Source organism: Anomalospiza imberbis, chromosome 9, assembly GCF_031753505.1.
Source record: "Anomalospiza imberbis isolate Cuckoo-Finch-1a 21T00152 chromosome 9, ASM3175350v1, whole genome shotgun sequence".
NCBI classification, from domain to species: domain Eukaryota; kingdom Metazoa; phylum Chordata; class Aves; order Passeriformes; family Viduidae; genus Anomalospiza; species Anomalospiza imberbis.
Window position 1 is genome coordinate 20,648,599 of NC_089689.1, and position 21,248 is coordinate 20,669,846.

Here is a 21,248-nt window from a genome sequence, read left to right on the forward strand (position 1 = left end):
AATAGCCTAGCAATCATAAATTGTTCTTCACAAAAGGCTAGTAGTGAAAGTGGAGATGGAAAAATACTTTTAAATAGCAGAGGTAATGTATGGCATGATTAAAAAAAAAGCCAACTTTTTTGTCTAAAGTTCAGTTAAATTGAAAAAAGATCTTTGCATATAATGAAACAAAACTGCTTTTGTCTCCCATGTTGCAGCATTCTGAACAGAATTTTAAAACAAAACCCTAAAAAACAACCCCACAACAACTGATTTGCCATAATTTGCTGAATTCTACATCTTGATATTTTGCAAGAGCAAAATATTGTCTAATACTGAAGTAAGAACTCTGGCTATGCATTTATTGTGTTAATGAGGTTAGGAAAAACTTTAAGGTTTTGTTGAAGCTTATCCAGTAACAAGATGTATTGTGATGACTTGAATATCTTAATAGCAAATTTTTCATCTCTTTAATAAGGAGGAAATGTAAAGAATATTATCAAAATAGTCTGTCTGACATGTAGAAAATGTTAAACTTTATCGCATTGCAACAAAAACAAACTCATTTATGGCTGCACAAAAAAATTATGTCCTGTGTTTGCCTGCTATAAATTTGATTTATTCCTCTAGTAATTACAGTCGCTGATTTTGTAAAAGTTGAAAACATTTCTTTTCTCCAAGCTTAACAAGACTTTTGCGTTACCATTGCTACTGCATTGCAATACTTTGAACTTGCTCAGCAGACATGACAAAAGGTTTTAATTAAAATACTAGTGAGATAAAAAAATAGCATTTGTCTGCATTAACTTTGTACATTTCTCATAATTCTTTAATTCTTGTAATAAAGGAAAAATACCATGACAGTGATAAGAAGTTGTCCTCCCTCCTTTCTCTCCCTCATCAGTAGGAGATTGTGTTGGAGCTCTGGGATGTTTTGCTTAATCCCACTGCGGGCTCTGAAGTATCATTCAGATGTTCCTTGTCGGTGCAGGATGAGGAGTACTTAGAAGGCTTCTATTCACCAGCAGGAGCACAATCCCAGCATGGATAGGGATATGCTGAAATTGTAAAATAACTCACTCTTGAGTTTTATCCCATCTGAGTATTCTGAAATTAAAAGACTATCAGCTACAAAACCAATAGGATAGCTCAAGGACCTTCAGGAGTATTTCTGCCAAATATATGGGGATTTTGGTATGATGCTAAAAATAGGGAACATTGCCAGAGTTCATTAAATCTTTCAATTTTTTTTTTTTTGCTACTTTGTAATAAATATCTTATTCTCTGAAACATGATTTAAATAATGGTGTAAATCAAGCAGAAACTTTGAAGTAAATTGGTTCCTTTGATCTGACTTTGTTACATTTCTCAAAGGGGAGGTTAATTATTAGTAGTTTGGTAATTATTAGATTGCCTTGATTTTTACTGCTAAGTACAGCTTTTACAGTAAGGTAGCACCTTTTGTCAGCCTTCTAAGCATATGTTTTAATTGTCTGGCTATACCAAATAAGCATCCAGGTACTTCATATTTTTGGTAGTAAAATAGTTGTTTAATATTGAGTGCTGAATATATAGTTGCATTGGTGTCAAAATTTGAATCCAGTTAAAATGCATGAAACAGTATGGAATAGTTAGCTAAGTTTTTCTTTAATTTATTTGGTTTATAAATCAAAAGCAATATGGCATTTTGCTTTTTGGATTGGTTAGGAAAGGCGTTCAAGTTTTAAAATAGTTATTAATTCTAAATAGTGACTGGAAAGTAGTTTTGCCCCCAGAGAATTTTGTAAATGGTAGATTTCATCATCTTGCTCTAAATGTTTACATCTAGATTGGATAACAAAAACAAAACTTCATGCTGTGTTATTCCTTAATTGATTTCTTCTTTTGAGCAAAACAAGTTATTGAATTGAATTAACTGAATAAACTGAAATTAGGAGAAAAGCTATTTCTGTATCAGTCAAAAGGTCAATCATTATTTAGAGTTGGTTTAGTGTGTTACTTTTCATTGTTTAACCTCCTGATTTGCCTTTCTAGACATGGCGAGCAAATGTAGGTTTTTTAAAAACATATATTAAACTTGAATACTTTCAGTACATAAATTAATTTTAATTTTATATCTGTTTGCAAATATATAAAATATGTTGTAATGCTTTAGAAACATAAACCTATTTTCTATTAAGTATGTTAGGACATTTTTAAAGTATATGTTTAAAATAAACATTTCTTTTGCTTCTCAAGAAAAAATCCTTAACCATTTGAAAAGAGAAATTCATGTATCTGAGAGTTTCTTTTATTCTGTGTCACTTATGTAAGCATGTGGATAAGCATAAGGATCGAAAGAAATTAGGATTTCTTGTATATGTGATTACAAGAAATAAGAACTCTGACTATCCAAAGGTGGCCATTGTTATTGTATTGGTACTGTTAATCATCCATCTGAATGTGAAGTAGTGATGCAGCCATTATAAGTAATGTGGGAATCCATGTTTGCAATTCAGTGCCTGATGGTATAGATGTGAAATTGTAGGGCAAAATAGATGTGTGATGCATTTATTTTACAATTATCGGTATATTCAAATTTTGGTGCTTTATTCACGTATATAAAATTGAAATAAAGGCATTTCTGAGACAGAATTTTGGCATATTTTACTAAGCATAAACTACAGTGTTTGTATTGTAAATACATTTTTAGAGTGTTCTTTATTTTAATATTTTCTGTTATAGGAGATCACTTATTGGGGATTATAATTTATGATAATTTTGATTTGGGAGTGGGGAAAGCTGTTTATTAATTGAAAATATACTTGTCTAGACTTCATGAGTATATTCATCCACATTAAAATGCATCTATAATAGATGCTCTGTAGTAATGAATGTGTGATAGAGTAAATGTGTTAACCTGTGTTCACTTTAGACACGTGTATTTCAGTTTTAAGCTGCATCTCATCTTTGGTAGGGATTGGATGTTCCAGTGTAATGACTGTTGGAATTCCAGCTGTCTGGGATGGTAGCATTGCTGCTCTGAAAGGAAAACACCTTTGGAAAACACCAAAAACCTTTTGGTTTGTGCAGACTGATGCTATTTCTGATTTGTTAGCCTTTTAGAAGATGTGAAAGAAAAAAGCCTAGTATGTTACATAAAGGTGTTAAAGACTGATTATAATTAGATTGGGGTTTGCTGGTAGCAGATTACTGGTTTGGACATTGCTACTGATTCTCCAAAGTTAATGCATTCTTTAGGTCCTCAGGCTTTGTGTCAAAAGCCTTGTGAGAGACAGATAAACATCAGCTCTTCGGTGCAATGGAGGACACACTTCTGGCAATGCTGATGTGAGCTTGGTCTGATTCAGCGAGTTGTGATGGATTAAAACCAATCAAGCCATTCCATTGTATTGCATTAATTTTCTAACATTCCTTAAAACACAAGGTTTTTTTTCATTACAGCGAGAATTTACTGTCCTGTGGAGTATGCCACTGGGCAGTCAAAGAAAGCTGAGAGCCATTAATCCTCAAAAGAACAATTCTAGTCCTGACTTCATTTTGTCCATCCTGTTGGTGTCACTCTTAGGAGTTTGTTTGTAATGTAGTTGTTCAGATCTCTTAATTTCTGCACCCCAGTGCTAGAGCAATTCTGCTCTTCAGGTGTTGACAAGATACTTTTGCGCTTTTCTCTTGTTCTAAAACCTTTCAAAGTTCTCTAGAGTCCCTTAAAGTCACTTCTGTGCAGGAGTCTGCTTGATGTGAAATTAAAACCTTGCAAAAGAGGAGGTGGGGAACCACTGAGCAGTGCTTGGAGAGTGCTCCTTTCTAGCCCATCCTGGATAAAGTGGCAATAACCACATTCTGTTCTTTTTCTCTTTTCCAATCTAGCTGGGAATCGGCACAGGTTTTTCTGGGACAACAGTATAACTGTGGCTTATACAATGTAGAGAGCTGAGATTTTGAGATCTTGTGCGTGGCATGAAATACTCCTTTTGGTGTATCCTTGTCAGATTCCAAGGTTGAGCTGACTGTTTAGGGAATGGATACTTTGGATGAAAAGAGATCCATCCTCTCCAATACCAGTTATTCTGTATGCAAGAAAAGATACAGTAGGCTGATGTATAGTAGTAAATTTCTTAAAAAGAGTAGCTCTCATCCTAATTACTAATAATTAGCTACTCATAATTCTTGAAATATGTGTCTTTATCCCTTTGATTACTTAGTAGCTAATAATAATTTGTATGCCAGTCATCTGTGTTACCTCATTCCATGAACCTCTGTTAAGTTCTTCAAGATTCTGTTCATATTGTACATTTGTCTATAAGCTCCATACTCTGAGGAGGGGAGAGGAAGTACAACGTGGGGAACTATCAGAAAGGACATTCCTACTTTTCCTCTTGTTTATTTTAGCACTGTGATGAAGACGACAAGTGGATGACTCTTTGGGGGAGTGAGAAAAGGTGTGAAATGAGATTTCTAGTGAAAATGAGTCTCTTCCAGAGTAATTGTTCATCTTTTTCCAAACTAGAGCCTTGTTTTGCTTTGCGTCATCTCTTTTGAGAGAACAGTCAAGGAGCAATATAGTCATATAATAACTTAAAAGATTCTAGGAAACTAGAAGGTGAACATGGCCTAGGTGTGCTTGATGCTGGAAGTCCAGTGTTTACTGGTCGCTTCAGTAAACATCGACAGCAACGATTGCTATTTAGTCATGGAGAGTGTTGCTCTGTAGTGTTACATGTACAGGAATAACATGTGCAGGAGTAGCAAGAAAACACACTTACCTTCCATCAGCTCCGTGAAGAGCTCCAGCCACTTGTTGTTTTATCCGGCTTGTGCGTGTATTGGTCTACCAGCCTGGCAGTGTCAGCAGTACTGAAATGGAGGACAGTCTTTAATCTGGTACGTCTGTGAAGAAGATGACGCAGTTGCTGCCCTTTGGTACTAGCAAGATCTGTGGGCTGAATATTGATGTGCACCTCTACCCAAGTGATGCGGATCTCTGGCTGTTCCCGCTCCTGTGACGCTATCGGAAGTGGGGGCGAGATGTATAGCGGTGCTTGGATAAAATACTAGTGTGCCAGTTGGATGTATCTGAAAAAATGTAGCCCCTCTCCCTCCAGCAGTGTAGAGAAGATAAGTCTTTGACTCCACGTGGGTTTTGCTGATCAATATAGGAAGCACTGTAGGAATTACCTTGTTACAGTCAACATGTAGCAAGCAAAACATAGGCATGGACCTTATGGGCATCTAAAGTAAAATTCCTGGTCAAATCTTGAGTTGTCCAGGGTGGGGCATGAGTTTTCCCCCTTGCCACAGGCTCCTCAAAGAAGATGGAGAACATAAGCAATGTTCCTAGATTTTGTACAAGTGGGAGTACTGGTGTCATTTCTCCCTGGAAATCCTTGTAACTTATTCATCAAACTTAGTCATACCTGGCACTTGTAGGCAAGAGAGATTGTTCAGAATCTCTCAAGAAATGTTTTGCTTTATGTTGAGAGGTTTGTTTGCTTTGTGCCCAGAACTCTTGTATTTCCAGGTTTGACCTGCTCCAAGAACCTACTATCAAAATAACTGATAATGTTTTAAAAGACAATACCAAGAAGCCAAATGTTTATCAGTTCCCCCCCATCCCTCCTTTTTTTTTTCCCCTGAAAAAAGCTGTAGATTATTAGGCAAAGACATGCATATATTTCAGTAGTCCAGTTTTGGCTGAAGAAACCTGGTCTATTGTTGTTTTTTTGGGTGGTGCCAAGGGCTCATCTGCTTTCCATCTCAAAGGGATCTGGAATTGAAAAGGTCATCAGAATGCTGATACTCAGGGCATCTTTCTGGTTATCCTGGCTCTTAGTTAAGCCAAAACTGAAATGTTTTGGCTGGCATCTCCTTCAGCTCTGGAAATACTCATGTGACTCACTGTAGCAAAGGGCCCTGCAAGTATTTGCCTGGTGATGCCAGAAGAAAGGACATGTTTGTGCAGTAGTGTTGTATTCTTTCTAACTTCCTTAGTGTGTAAGGGTGCTGTGTTGGAAGACCTAGAAACTCCAAGCCTCTTAGTGGACATTCTCCCTGTAGTAGGCAGGAGCAGGGTTTCTTCTCAGCCACATGCCTGGGATTTCTTGAGTGCAGCCTTTTGAGCCCTTCTGAAGCACATGGGACTCCTCTACACAATCATGGCTTGGTTTGCCAAGGTCTAGCTAGCCTTTCATGTGAATCATGCATTTTGTTGTCTTTTGTGTTTTGTAGAGATTGAAGACTGAAGCAATTGCTGAGCTGAGAGCTCCCTTGTGACACAGAATTGCATTTTTCATAGAGAAAAAATGGTACTTGAAATCATAAAAGATGGATTTTATTTTTATTTTAATTGTTCTGTCCTTGTGCCCAGCTCTGTTTTACACTTTAGGGGAACCATGATATTCTTTGAGTATCCACAGAGTTCTTGAATAAATTAATGTAGAATTTGGAAAACAAACTGACTTTGTTTATTATCAAAACACAAGATGCCTCAGCACTAACTCTGTCTGCATAGCTAAGACCAGTATAGCTCGGATGTGTTCAAATCACATGCTTCTTCATCTTCTTAAATAAGTTTTCTCATTGATTTGCAGAATATCAGTTTGGTTCTTTATTATACAATATACAGCTTCTGTGAACTAGATAGTCACCAAAGGTAACATTAGACTCTGAGCAAATAATTGTTTCCTGTCACACTGCATTAGTAACTGAGAAGAAAGTGTTTCCTCATTTGTATTTGTGCAGAACTAAATATAGCTCTAGTGAAGCTTAACTTCAGCTCCAGCCATTCAAGTCCCTAAGAAATTGAGTACCGTGTTTGTCAGTCACTGGAAAAATGACTCTATGTTTGTGTGTGCTCCTTGCCCTCCCACTTTCCAGTCATATAATCTTAGATACTTGAATGTGAGGCTGTGCAAACTCTGAGAAAATCCTGATAGTCCTGAGTTATTGCTGTCTGCAGGAACTATGGCAGACATATTTTTCTTTTAGGAGTTTGAGGATATCAAGCCCTGACTGCATTCCCCATTCCATATTTAGCAAGGAGAAGGTTAAATTGTCCTGCAGTTATGTTTTCCAGCAAAAATTGCTCTGAATTTTCATCTAAAATCTGAAATTTATTAGCTCTTCTTCTCTAGTTGTTCTGTAGAGCTGATAGCCTGATACACAAGATTAAAACAAAACAAAACAAAAAAAAACCCCAAAACAAAACAAAACAAAAAAAAAAACCACAAAAAAACGTTTAAGAAGTATTCAGATTGGGATGTATCAGTGAAATCATACTGGTAAGAAAAATCTGATGTTACAGGAAGGTGTATTGAATAGATTGTGTCTCCTTGCTGGGAAACATAGCAGCTTGTGTCTGTGCCTTGGTATTGAGTCTGGCAGCTGTGGGATAACAACCTTCGCGCTACATTTACACTGAAAAGGCAGCACTGCTTCCTGAGGTACTGGAAATGCCAAATGCTGCGTTTCAAAGCTTGAGTCTTTCAGCTGGAATCTGTGAGGAGAATGCTTCAGGTTCATCTCTTCCAGTGAGACTAAGTGTGAGCACCAGGCTCAAAATAGTTCAATTCTTCTTTTTTTTTGTATTAATTTGAATTCGTCAAGATAAGCTCATCCTCTCTGGCTGTCTCTGCTGGATGCTGAGCAGGAGGAGTGTTTTTGAAAGGTCTTGAGGGATCTTCCACCCAGAGTTTGTAGAAAACAAGACAGTATTTCATCATTCATCTGTGTCACTTCAACCTTAAGTGCACTACTAACTTGTGCATTTTATCCATGCTCTGACCAGTTCCATCAGCGCTCTGCCCAACTTTCTCATGTTTTTGGTGATGCACAAAATTAGGAGGAGGTTCTTGCTGGTGGGGAGGAAGAGGAACCCTATATTGGCTGTCTGTCTGCACCTGTACCTCTTAGTACAGAGAGATCCTTTGAAGAAGTGATCTAAAGAAATCCAAAGAAAATTGCCAAGGTTTGTCACAGCTTTCCTCCTGGCAGTCTGCGGTTCATTTATACTGTAGGATGTGACAGGCAATTCCTGGTGCCTCAGCTCTGTCTGAAGTGTGAGTGATCGCTGGAAACGTGAGTGATTGCAATAGCAGCTTTCTTCCCTCCACTGGGGAGAAGTTTTGAGATTGAGTTCTCCCCTCACTGAGATCTTTGAAGTTTGGATCTTTAAAATCATTCTCCAGCCAAAGACCTACTAGTGCAGTTGTCATCCTTCCTGTCTAAGGAGGACAGGACCAGCCTCCCTTCAGAGGCCATTAAAACTGCTCGTTTCATCTGCCAGAGAGGTCAGCAGAGAAAGACATAAGTAAGTAATTATTCCCTTCCTCTCCTCCCAGTAGCTGAGTGAGCTCTGGAAGTGAAACATCATTAAATCTCTGAGCAGTGTGGACAGTCTGCAAGCCAGCCATGGAGCCCATGTCACATGGCATAGGCAGGGCTGAGTAACAGGTGGTATTTAGAAACTAATTAATATTTGTGAATAACAATGTGCTGTTAGTAAGAAAACAATTCTGTCTGCTTGTGAATATTTATGATGATGACTTTCAACACTGCTTGGATCATGCAATGCTTTTCCAGCTGCTGCACCTCCTTTTGTGTCACAACATTTTGCAGCAGAGTGAAAATACTCTCCGCTCTGTGGATCTGGCCCACAGGGCGGCAGCTGGCTGAGCAGCACTGTGGAGTACACTCTTAAAAGAGTATTCTCACCAGTTCAGTGTTAGTGGAACACTAGATCCCAAACACTTGAAGTATTCTTTGCTGGTGGAGTAAGCCATACAAATTAGCTTGAGAATTCATCCCATTAAGAGCCAAACCATGCACAGAGGTAGTGCTATGTTTGAAGAGAAAGCAGGTGTTAAAGGTTGTTCTACTTCATAATGTTGTGTGTGAGTGTTTTACAGCAGATCAGACTTGCCTAATGTGATCTTCGTAATGCTTTCATTTAAAAAGCTCCCTGTGGTTTGTATTTGTTGAACTGAAAAAGCAGAATCTACTTTGTAGCTTGGTGAGGCAGGATGTTCTATTGAACATGTGTTCAGACTGTCATTTGGGAAAGATAATAGGTTTTTAACCTCTGTCACTGTTAGACTGAGGTATTTATGGAGCTCTGTTGAAGCTGTGCCTAGGCAGGTAACCTTGTGATGCAGGTTTTTCACAATTTGCCATTTTCTTGTGATGAGTTGTGGCTTTTCTTGGCCCCTTGCAGTGCCTCTTGCAGCGTCAGCCAGCATGGGAGCTCACCAAGAGATGAGGAATTCCTTGCTGTTGTCGATGCTGCATAGAAAGCTCATTGTTGCTGATGTCTGTTCAGTAAACACTGTCTCATAGATCGAAAACTTTGCCTTGAAGAGTTCATGAAAATATTCCTGGCTTGGCACATGGAAACTGGCAAAACCCATGGAAGTAGTGCTCATGTTTTCAGCAGCAGAGGTGTCCAGGTGCAGCTGGAGGTGCTGGGCTCTCGTTCAGGGTGCTGCAGGGGATGTGCAGCATGGCACTTACTCTTGGCAGCCTTCCCACTGCTCCTGATGGCCTTGAGTTTAACTTGTGGGAGGGAGGAAGCTGTGTGTACTTCACTGTGCTAAAATCCTGTTGGTATGGCCTCTCTTTCATCACTCGAGGCCTCCAGCAGCCTAAATTAGCAGATGGAGACTGTAGTGTGCTGCACGGAGGAGGTTATTTCCAGTGAACTGCCATCACCACTTTGGTCACTGCTGATGAATTTTTTTGTTCATGTTTAATCCTCAATAGCAAGTACCTAATGTTTATATGCCCTTTCCCTATATAAGCAGAACATCTCCTTTATAAAGTCAGTGAAGACATCCAAAACTGAATCAGTGTAAAATTTTAAATGTATCTTACAGATGAACAGACACAAAGAAATTCAGAGCAGAAGTGATCACTTCGGCATGTACAGATCCTCTTGTGGCAGGGATTTCCAGGAATCCTCAATTGCTTATTAAACAGTGCTTAATATGACAGAGAATATTTTCTGACCTCATCTGAAAAATCTTTGCTCCATCTTAATATTTTCAATGTAGAAAAAGTAGTTTGGGTTAGGTGGTTTTTGTTTGTTTTTGGTTAAGTTGTTTTGTTTTGGTTTTTTCTTTGTTTTGATTTTTTTTAGTGATGTTTCCACTTCCCTTTCTAGCAATAGTGTCACTATGGTGTAGCTGAGAATAGTTGACTTGAACTGCCCCTGTTACACAGATGCAAAAAGCTACTTCAGCTTTTGGGAGAAAGAGGTTTCTAGTGAAATACATGAATGTGTACCATGAATGACTGCAACTGTGTGTTAGAACTATAGCAAATTCTATAGGGTTTCCAAGGAGCACATTTAAAAGAATGCATAAAAAGCAGTATAACAATTAGCAGCAGAGACTGATATATTTAAATGAAGTCATTAATTTAAAGTGTTGGCTTACAGAAATTTCAAGCATTTTTATGCATTTAATAAAGGGTTGCTTTTTAAGTAGCTTAAGTATCCTTCTCTGTATGCAATGTGTCCTGGGAATTAACAAACCACTTACTGCTGGATGGATTCCACTCCAGATGCAACTGCCATTCCTGCAGCAAAGACTGATAAAGAGAGTGGAAAGAGCCAGTACTGAAATGGTCATCCTGTTAATCTGGAGGAAGAGAGAAAACAAATCTATATAATCTCTCTTCTGTTTATTTAGTATGCTGATCCATGCCATGGGCATCAAGGTAGATGTGTGCATGCCTAAAAGAGGGTTTTCTTCAAATTTCAGGGAGCCTGGCAGGAGGTGCCAGGGTGCTTGTCTAAAATTCTCTCCTGAGGGATGGAGACCAACAGTGTGAGACAGCTGAAGACGAAAGTTGGTGATCTGATACTGAGGGAGAGGTGCTGGGGTATAAAATTGAGACCCTGTGTGAAAGGAAGAAAAACTCACAACATGTTCTAGATAACGGAGCTTGCAGGGATGTAAGAAAGAAGGACAGTGTGGTCAAAGTTATGGAAAACATACTGAGGAGCATTGTGCATAGATATTGGCAGGGTAAGACCTCCAGGTTTAGAACAGAAGCACGCTCAGAATAATTACACTGAAGGCTGCCAGTGTGTGCCAGAAGTAAATATAGTAGTGTAAGCACTGCTACAGAGTCATTGAAGTCAATGCTGCATAACATAAATTGCATAATATATTTATTTGTGAAGGTTATTGGAGCACAGTTTTAAATGGATCAGAGTCCTTGGTAAGGTGAGTGTATTCTGGTTCCCTGGGCTGAAGCTTCCAATATGTCCCAGTCTGATCTAGGGGCAAACTGCCAGCAAGTGGGGGGAGGTTGCTGTTCCCCTCCTACCAGCTCCAGTGCTTGTCTGAGCAGCTCCTGAGCTGGTTCCACACAAAGTGCCAGGAGGAAAGGAACTGCCCTCTCCCCACAGAAATGGAAAGAAATTGGGGGGGATTTTTGTTGTCCTGGTCACCTGAGTTGTTGAGGGGATGAGAGAGGATCTCCAAGGTGTTGTGTTTGAGGGGGTAGGTGGAGGTATCTCTGAGCACAGGGGATACAGGGCAGGCAGGCTGTTCAAGCCTCATGTCCCACTTCAGAACTGGAGCAAACCCTCTCCCACCAAGGCTGTGTTGATCAGTGCATGATGCAGCAACCATCAGACACCCAAATTTCAGGGCACTATCACATTATCTGTAAGAGGGCTGAAACTGCTTACAAAATGTGTACTTTGTAAAGACTAAGTAATGTATTCTGTACATTTGCATAATTTTGACTCACTTATCCTTCTGAGGGCTGTAGTCATTTGGCTCATGTTAAAGTACGCTTAGCAGTGGAGTTGAGCTCAAGCCATCAGCTGTGGGTTGAGTTGACAATGAAGATAAGGAGGTATGTTTTTAGGGAGACCATGCAGGATCCCCATGATGTCTCTGGCACCACAAAGCAGTGCCCTGAGGGCTCAGAGGTGAAACAGGTAGGAGGCACAGTCAGTGTTATGAAAGGTCAGGGTGTCTTTCAGAAAGACCTTGAGACCCAGAGCAGTCCAAGTGGGACATACGTCCATGGTGATGGCATGCAGGGTCATAACCTTAGAAGGCATTAGGAGAGAAGCTTCTGCTCTGCACTGTTTGGGATGGAGAGGGTTACCAGCTGAAAATGCTGGAGAAACACACGTTTAGGCAGTTGCAAGGTGACAGCGGGCCACAAGGATGGGATTGGGCAGAAGATGCTGATGTGGGGTGATAAGAACTTGCTTGATTTCGGTGGGCAAATGAGCCCTGACAGGGAGGTGGTGTAATTCATTTTTTATTGTCAGAGAAATAAGCTTCAGGGATAGGGAAAAGCTGTTGAAGCTGCTGGATCAATGTTGGCATGAAAACAAATGGATAAAAGCTGTTCAGGAATAAGTGTTAGGCTGAAAGTTTTTTAACTACTGGAAGAGCTCAGCTCTGCAGTTAGAATTGGATGTGGAGGCTGAGGAAGAGCACTGTCAGTATGTCGGGCTCTGTTGGCTGTGATTGGGGTTCTTGGATATGATGCCTGTCATGGAGGGCAAAGCTAATCTCTAAACATCTTTCCTGCTTTCATCTGGTGATGGATTATCATGATTGTGTCATGTGCAAGGAGAATAGGGGAAATTGTCCCTTTTAAAACCCTTGGTCGTGTTTTTAAAAGTGCTGTATGGGAATATGTGCTGAGCTGAACTGCTTCTTCCCAGGGTGGAGAATTCATGTCATTAAGCAAAGTTTTAATCTTTGCTGTACCTTTAATCTGTGAATATCTCTGCTGTTTTGGTCACTTCTGAAACTTATTCTTATTTTGTTTGTTTTTCCCCTAGGTATTTTTATGGCCTCTGTGACAGTGGTGTCTCAGTGTCTTCCAGGCATTTATGGATTTATTCTGAGAACGTTCCTGTGAGGTAAGGAAATATTATCACTTGGTTTTACAGACTAGGAACTGAGGCAGAGGGAGACAAAGGTTGCAGTAGTCTTGTAGCATAGCCAGCAGTCAAACACTGATTGCCAACAAGTTCATTATTGTCCTAATCCCATACCCAGCTACCTCTGGCTTTTTTTCTTTCTTCCTCCTTTTACTTCTTTGTTTTTCTTTTCCTTTCCTTTGTCTGAGTTTTAGTAATCTGCAAGGAGCTGGGAGGACCTGTGGAAAATATGATTAGGGATACTGGTGTCCTTTTTTTAACATTGTTACTTATGAGTTGAAATTCCTTTCTAAAAATATCAGCAGATCTGTTTATGTTAAATGATTAGCATGTTTAGACTTCCACAGATAAGCTGCCCTGCCTTTTTCAGTCAGTAACTCCTTTATCCTACCTGTCTAGGCTTGTGGCTGTTGAATTCTTACCCTGCCTAAGCTAATGCCATCCCAATCACCTAAAGCAATGCCAAGAATTTCATCATCCATGCAAAGGTCTGATTCATGTCAAGACAGGTGTAAAGTTTCTCAAGCACACTTATGTATAATTACTGTTTAACTTTATTTTTCAAAGATCTTTCCAAGCCGGCTGAAATGTGCAGCTTTGAGCTCCCAGATTGTCCCAGAAATTGGATTTCAGTGCCTGATTAGTGATGCTGATCCCTTTCCAAAGTATTGCAAACTTCCTGACACATGTGTGCTCTGAATTACAATTTAGATCATAAAATCAAATATCATGAGTAACAGCTTGAAAAATGTCTTCTTCCCTTTTTAAGTAAGGAATTTTTAAGTTAGGTCTCCCTTGAGCCCTTTTTTCTCTTCAAGATGGTATTTAAAATGTGACTTTTACTACTTAAAGAATTTTCTTAGAGTTACAGCAATGTTACAAGTTAGAAATACACCAGCAGGCTATGACAAATATTTTTATGTATGTTAAAATCATCAAAATTCTTAAAAATATAACATTACAAAGAAATATTTAATGCCATCTTTCTAATTTCACAATCTGTAAAATACACATACTAGATCACATTTATGCTCTTTATTAGTGTGTATTACGTGTCCTTGTGTCCCCAAGAATAAGGCCCTAATGACTCATGAACTCAAAGTGTACTAAATAAAATTAAAGAGCTGGCCAGTGACCTTAACAGTCTATTAGGCTGTATGTCACTCTGCCCAGTATTTGTTGAGTGTGGAAGAGTAGCAAAAATTCATTAGCTAAGATGCTGATGCTTGAAACAGGCAAGATTTCTCTAGCATCAGAACTGGTGTTGCTGCTTAAGTGGAGATAGAAGGACAAATGGTAGGTATGTCTTTGTATGTGTGTTTGAAAGTACTCCTGATGTGGTCCTGGGGCGGGGACAAAGCTGCTCCAGGGCCTTTGGGCTCAGAGCCTTGTGGAGGAGATCCTGCCAGCACCTGGTGCTGGGCTGGGCAGGGGCAGGTGCAGCTGGAGATGGTGCTCAGGGTTTGGGATGTGCTGCCTGCGGGGTTATACAGAGACGATGCAATGGGAGGGCTGCTTTCTGAAACCTTGTGTTTCACAGCAGCAGGGCAGGGAAGGATGTGTTGCTGTGGTGTATGGCATGCTTGGTTTTCCTCAGAGGTGAGCCTGGGTAGGCATGATTGCATTTGTGTGCAGGCAGGAGGGTGAGCAGGAAGGCTCTGGGCTGCTGTGCCCTCTGAAGAACAGAGTTTGAATACTGGATCCCCTTCTCCCTTAGCTCAGGAGACAGGACATGAACAGGTGCTGAGTGTGCAGAGGTGCAGACAGGTCAGATTCCCTGTTGCCCACCAGCTTCCTTGCAGGCTCACCTGTCCCATGCAGCTGTCAGCATGATACCAGGCTGGCAGTGGACAGCAGGGCCGAGTATATCCCACTGATGGGCAGGCTTGGTGAGCTGCAAACCTGGACAGTATCTGAATTATGGTAGCATCTGTCTTCTTAAGTTCACATTTCTTACCTAATCATCTGCATTTTGTTTTGTATTGTGTTTGGAAGCATCCTAGAGCTTAGTTTGCAGATGGCCACCCCCCCGGGAGGGCACTACTTGGTGATAGAACTGAACCAGGAGAAGTGACATTACACGGGAGCTGAGACGGCAGCTTGGTCATGCAGCTCCTCAGCAAAACAGCTGTCCTTGAGGGCTTCTCAGTTTTATAGCACTTCTTTCCTGGTGCGTGCAGTTATGAATGCTTTCAGCTGACCCTGAGAAGGTCTTCTGTCATTCTTAAAGTAAACTCAGGTTTTAGGAAAGAAAAGATGACAGATTCAGTCAATAAAAAATGTGGCTGGAAGTACAGTTTGAGTGGCATGCAATAATATAGTTTATAGTAAATCAACTTTCTGCAACATAAATTGGGCAGAATCTCCCTGTTCTAGGTCATGGTTTATCTGAAGGGTTTTCTTTTAAAATAATTTCCCTAATAATGATTTGGGAGGAGGGGACGGAGAGCCTGGGAACAAAGTGGATGAATGGGAGAAAAAAGAAAAGGAAGCCTTTTCAATCACATCAGGCTGAATCTAAAGCATCAAGGCATGATGTTACAGGAGAACCCCTGAAGATAAACTGTAACCTAGATTAGCAGAATACAGATTAAGTTTTCAGGAGTTCTGAGACAGCACTCTGTCCTGAAGCAGTCTTTTGTCATTCATTTAAACTAAAATTGTTGTATGGTTGCATTTTCAGGGATATACAAAAATACCTATCCATTTGAATATTACAGTCACGAAGTTAAGAAATTTATTAAAGTGAATACTGCTTGAAAAGATTAAAAGAAAAACAAAGTTTAGATTTTTCATTTGAACTGGCTATTGCTAGTGAAGTACTGTATATCTATGTGATCGTGGTTTGGGGGATTTTTATACAAGTGGCATACCACTGGAATTGCAGTTCAAACTGAGACTTCTACACAATTAGTTTTTTTCATTCGGACTTTAAAGTGTAAAAATGTTGTCATTAGGTCACACTGTCCTCTTATAATACTTTGAACGTTTTTATTCTTTAGTTTATTTACATTTTAGAAAGTGTTTTATGATACCATATTCTTATTGAAGGGTTGTTTTCTGCAATAGAGGTTACATATTTCTACAAAACGTTGGCACAAGATTTACGTGATTCAAAGTGATTTAATTGTGTGTTAATGCCATATTGGCTGGAACGTATAATTAATGCAAAACAGCGAGTTACCCCTTTTCATTGTAATCCAGTGAACAGTGTTTTCTGGCTATACTTAAATGACAGGCTCAAAAGGTCATTGGCAGAATTTGTTGGCATAGTTCAGCCTTATTTAGATGTGACTATGTATTTTTTGGACTTAACAGTCTTTGCAAGTCATTTTATCTCACAAATAAGTAGATTGCTTTAATATATTGGAACCCAAATCATGCAACTATTGGCCATTACCTGGCTTCACATGATGAGTGTTGGAGAAGGCATGTGGAGATAGAAGGGTGGGGTTTAAAGCTCCAAAGTTGCACTTGTAAAATTCCCATCTGCTTTGAAGGTGTTTGCTTTAGCTCTCTACAGGGATACATATTTTCAGAAGTTTATTTATGAAAAAGAGGCTCAGGAGATGCTGGAGATGTTACAAGATTTAACCATATTTGCAAAATTGAATATAAGCTTTAGCCCTCTGGTCTTTTTCATTTCCTTTTTGTATTTTACGATGAGTATATTGATAGGTGGCTTTTGTGTTGTCACTTCACCTGTTTAATTTAAATTTAGGTATCTGAGGGTTGTGCAATAAAGGTAGAATCTCCATAACTGGCAACATAACCTTGTCATCTTGCAGAGTCAGCACTTGCTCGTGCTCTGGCGCAATGGCTTTGAATAGCTGCCACCCCATGTGAGTGTTTCCTAAACTCGAGACAAGTGCTGAACTCATTAAAAATACATGCTGTATAAGTTAATGTGCATAAGGAGTTTTGGTGCTGAGATCTCCTTTGAGGCTACATTTACCTCTAATTAACTTGGTTTCGTTCTGTCTGCTATCAGCAGAGGCTTGGCTGAAACCCGCCAGTATTGGTTAAACTGTGGGTTTGAAGTAGAGCCCAGCGGGGTGATGGATTAAAAAGCACGCAGTTGTGACTGTGCTGGGGTTCCCGGTGCCTGTGCCAGCTCCTGGGGCTGTGCTGGGCATGAGCACCAGCTGTGCCATTCCTGGGGCACAGTGCACAGCAAGCGGATACGCATCCCATCCTACTCTGGGGCAAAACTTGGGATTTCTAAAGAGGCCTGAAATAATGAGGTTTGCTGAGCTGTGACTGAACAATTGCATGACACCAAACTCCTCTGACTAAAATAGAGTCTGAATTTTTCAACTAGTGGAATAAGGAACAGCAGCAGAGACTACCAGTATTTTACTGTTCTGACTGTTCTCTCTATTCATACCTTATTTTTATTCATCATTAACTCAAGGATGAGATCCAGGGATTCTGCTAATTATGATCCGTTTTTCAGGGGAAGCAGGTAGCAAGACAGGGATTACTGATGCATTTGCAGTAGGGACAAGTACCAGCAATATATGGATTGGAAATATGGGGTGGGTTCTCTCTCCTGACGGTGTTGGAAATCAAGCTTTATATTATGTCCAGTAAAGTAGGTTTCACTGAAAGCTGATTACAGTATTTTGTGAGAGAATGTTTTCAGTATATCACTCTGGAAGAAAATACTCACAGATTCATATTCAAGGGTAGGCTGCTGTATTTTGTGTAACTGGAAGAATGCATGTATTTTTTGCATTTTCATCATGGCTAGCAAAAGAAAATGATTTTCCCCCTTCTTTTGACTAGTACTAGGGTTTTAGTTTTGTAAAAGGATTTTCTGTAGAAGTACCAGGTAAAATGGATTCTGGATTTAAACACCAAGTGGGATGGGAACCTCTGCCCAGTAGTTTTTGAGTGTTCATAATTTCTTGACAATTGGAGCTTGTAAAATATTTAAAGATGGGTACACTAGAAATTGAGGCATTCAAATCACTAACTGCTTTTAAAAGTGACAGCCAGAATCTCCATTAACATTGCATCTTCTGCCTAGGGGATCACAGAACAGAGCCTTGATGTGTCTTTGAGGATGGAAATGAAGCCATTTAAGACGTTACTGTGCTTCATCTGAAATGTGGTAACAGCACACAACCATGTCTAGTTCATTTTGCTGAGAAACAAAATAGAAATCACAGAGGATGATCTAAAGCTGTTTTGCTTTGTGTAGAAGCAGACTAGCAGTGATCCTATAGTGTCTTGCCACGTCTCAGCCACGAGGATGGTAATTTCCAGCTGATGAAAGGTAAATTACGGCTAGAACAGGTGGATGGATGCAGTAAAATTGTATGTGCTTCGAGATACCTGTCTGTGTTCATGGAGGAGTGGGACTCGCTGTGCTGGTTTGGACCAGTGGTCAGTCTAATTCAGTACACCACCCCTGGCAATGATCAGTGCTGGATAACTTAGGCAATCAACAGGAAATTGTGCATTTGATTATCAAATATTTCATCTATTGGGGAAGTATTGGATTATTTTTCTTTCTTTTAACTTAAAAAAACAAACTAGGCTGATTTAGTAATTGATAGAGTCCCTTCTAAAATGCAGTTAAAATTTCTCTTTAAATCTTCCTGCACAGACAATGAGTTTATTGACATTTCTTAGTGTCCCCCTTTTCATGGGGGCGCTGGCATCGCGCCAGTGTCAAACCATGACACACCCCAGCTTGAGGATTGCTCTAAGCCATTTGCAGTCTTCAGTCTTGCTCAGACCAATCTTCCTAAATGTTCTTCTGTATCTCCAAAAGGCCATTGTCATAGTACATGAATAGTGTGGAGTTGTTTTTTTTTTGCTAATGTTATAGCTGAAAGATAAAAATATTAAATGGATATCGTGTAGTTATTGTATTGCTTGAGTGTGTCTTCACATTAAATTAATTTAAACAGGGTGATAGGAGTAAAGTGCAGAGTAGAAAAAGGATAGATCAGAAAAAGGAGATAAGATAGGTATATTCAAATAGGCAGAGCCTGATGAAATTTGCCCTAGGGTACATCAGCAACTAGCCAAGCAACCTTTGAACCATTTACAATTATCTTTTAGAAATTGGGAAGGCTAGGAGAGGTCCTGAAGGACTGAAAAGGGCAATGGCATTACCTCAGTTTGAAAAAGGGAGATCCAGGGACTTGCAGACTAGTTAGTGTAACTGCAGTGCTAGGAGAATTGGAACAAAAATTTTAATCAGTTTCTAGGAATCTGGAGGATAAGAAAATAAAGACTGTGGGATAGCAGTACCTGTGATGTTACCTTGACTTCAATAGCTTCTGATAAAACCTCGTGACATTTCTCTGGAATAAGGAAATATATGTATTTAATAATATGGTAAACAAATTATAGTTTAAGGACCATGTTTGAAGTGTAGTTACCCATAATTTACTGTGAAAATCAGGGGAAGAAGGGAGATGGCATGAGGCGTGTGAATACACCCATGTTTGTCTTGGGCTGAGCTTTATTTGCTGTTCTCTTTACTGGTGTGGACAAGGGAATACTAACTAAATCTGCAAGTAAGTCCAGACTGAGAGGTGCTCAAGCATGGTGAAGCATAGTACAGAGTTAAATGGCCATGGTAGATTGAAAAGGCATGTGGAAATCTGCAGCTTACAACTTAATGAGTTGAAATGAGGAAATACAAAGTGGTGAGGACGTGGCAGGGCTGCACAGCACAGGAAGACTGCTTTGGGACGGGCACTGGATCATCACTTGTGCACAAGCTGACAGTTGCAGAAAGGAAAAGCTGTGTCTGGAGCGGATGCCCAGGACTGTAATTAGAGGTAATGGTGCTGCTGAGGCCCCAGATATGGTGCAGTGTCCAGCTGCAAGGGTGGTGCATCACGGAATGTGGGCTGGCTGTAGGCTGAGGACTAGAATGAGAAGTGGGTATTGTTGGAGCTGGGTCTGACCAGCCTGTGGGTGAGGAGACCAAGTGGTCAGTTGCCATCTCAGCCAAGGGATGGACAAGAGGTTGTCCTAGTTGATGGGAAAGGTTGAATCCCACTAGTGGTCACAAGTATGAGTAAGGCAAGTCAAGCAAGGTGCCAAAACCAGATTAATTAGGCAGAAGACTGTGGGTGGCTGGGGACTGGAGCAGGAGATGTGTGAGTGGGGTCCAGGGGAGCAGTGCTTCCCAGGCATGGGGGAGGGAGTCTGACCATGGTCACCCACCCCTAGGCAGTTGGGTGGGGTGATGGCAGTATCCAGGTTATCCAGGGGAGTGCAGTGAAAGGAAAAGAGGGAGAGTGTACGGTGTGCAGCAAGGAAAGTTCCTATAGCTCAGCTTCAGCATGAAAGAGCATTGAGCAAGAGTCCAGAGAGCTTGTAGTGCTTCCATTTTAGAAGGTATTCAAAAATCAGCTGGGCAAGGCTCCAGACAGCGTGGTCTGACTTCAGAGTTATTCCTGCTTTGAGCATGGATTTGGACATGCCAAGGTCCTTTCCCACCTGTTTTATTCAGAGTTTTAATAAGCGATTTCCTTCTTCCTTATCTTTAGAGGTTGAAATTTTTGAATTATATTTGTCTCAGGTGAGTGGCAGTGCTTCTCCAGGTAACCAGCAGTTCAGAAGGGCCAGATACTACAGGGATTGCTTCCCTTAGTGTCTCTTAATAACGTAAAAATGTTTGTTTTCTCAGTCATGTGTCAAGAGGAAACGGTGTAATCAGATGTTTAAATTTCTTCTATGCTTCAGCATTTTCTTTGTTAGAAGCACCAATGTATTTTCTAGGACACAGGTGTTTAAATTCCTAGCCTTTAAGAAACGTTTGTGTCAAGCACGTGGATTGGATTGGGTGCTTGAAAGAAATTGTTGCCTTGTAATATAATAAACATGTACCTAATCAGAGAAGCTGATTATTTCCCATCACAATAAATAGAAAACATGTGATCAGTGACATCAGCATCTATTTTTTCTTAGTGTTTTGCAAAAGTAATAGTTATGAGCTTGTAATAGTGATATGTAATCTCTAACATGCAGTGGTTAAATATTATTATACATTGGCTGTGTTTAAAGATCAAGAATGGTTTTTTAGGTAATGAAAGGTTAACTCTCAGGCTCCATCAAATTTTGTAAGGTGACCTGTAGAAAAGGGAATGTGTTGTCATCAGAGTGGTCATTTGTTGCATGAACCTTAGCAAGAATTCCATGCAATTATTAGAATATTGAAAAATTGACACTTAAGGTTTCTGTCAAGGTCTGATTTAATCAGTTAAGAACATAGCCAGGCTGCTTGACAGGGATCACATAAAGAATTCCCAAAGGCTCAGGGTCTGTCTAGCTCATCTGTCCCATTTCCTTAATCATGTTGATGGGGTTTTTGGTTTTGATT

The 21,248-nt window shown here is 40.0% G+C and overlaps 1 protein-coding gene across 17 annotated transcripts in view; it reads left to right on the plus strand.

Moving 5' to 3' along the window:
• Positions 1-21,248, plus strand: part of PTPRF (protein tyrosine phosphatase receptor type F) — a 378,733-nt gene that overhangs the window by 77,718 nt on the left and 279,767 nt on the right. For all 17 annotated transcript variants that reach the window (XM_068199067.1, XM_068199066.1, XM_068199070.1 and 14 more), the window contains exon 2: positions 12,794-12,874. The gene's annotated coding sequence lies outside the window, so the exon portion shown is untranslated. The remainder of the gene's footprint in view (positions 1-12,793; positions 12,875-21,248) is intronic.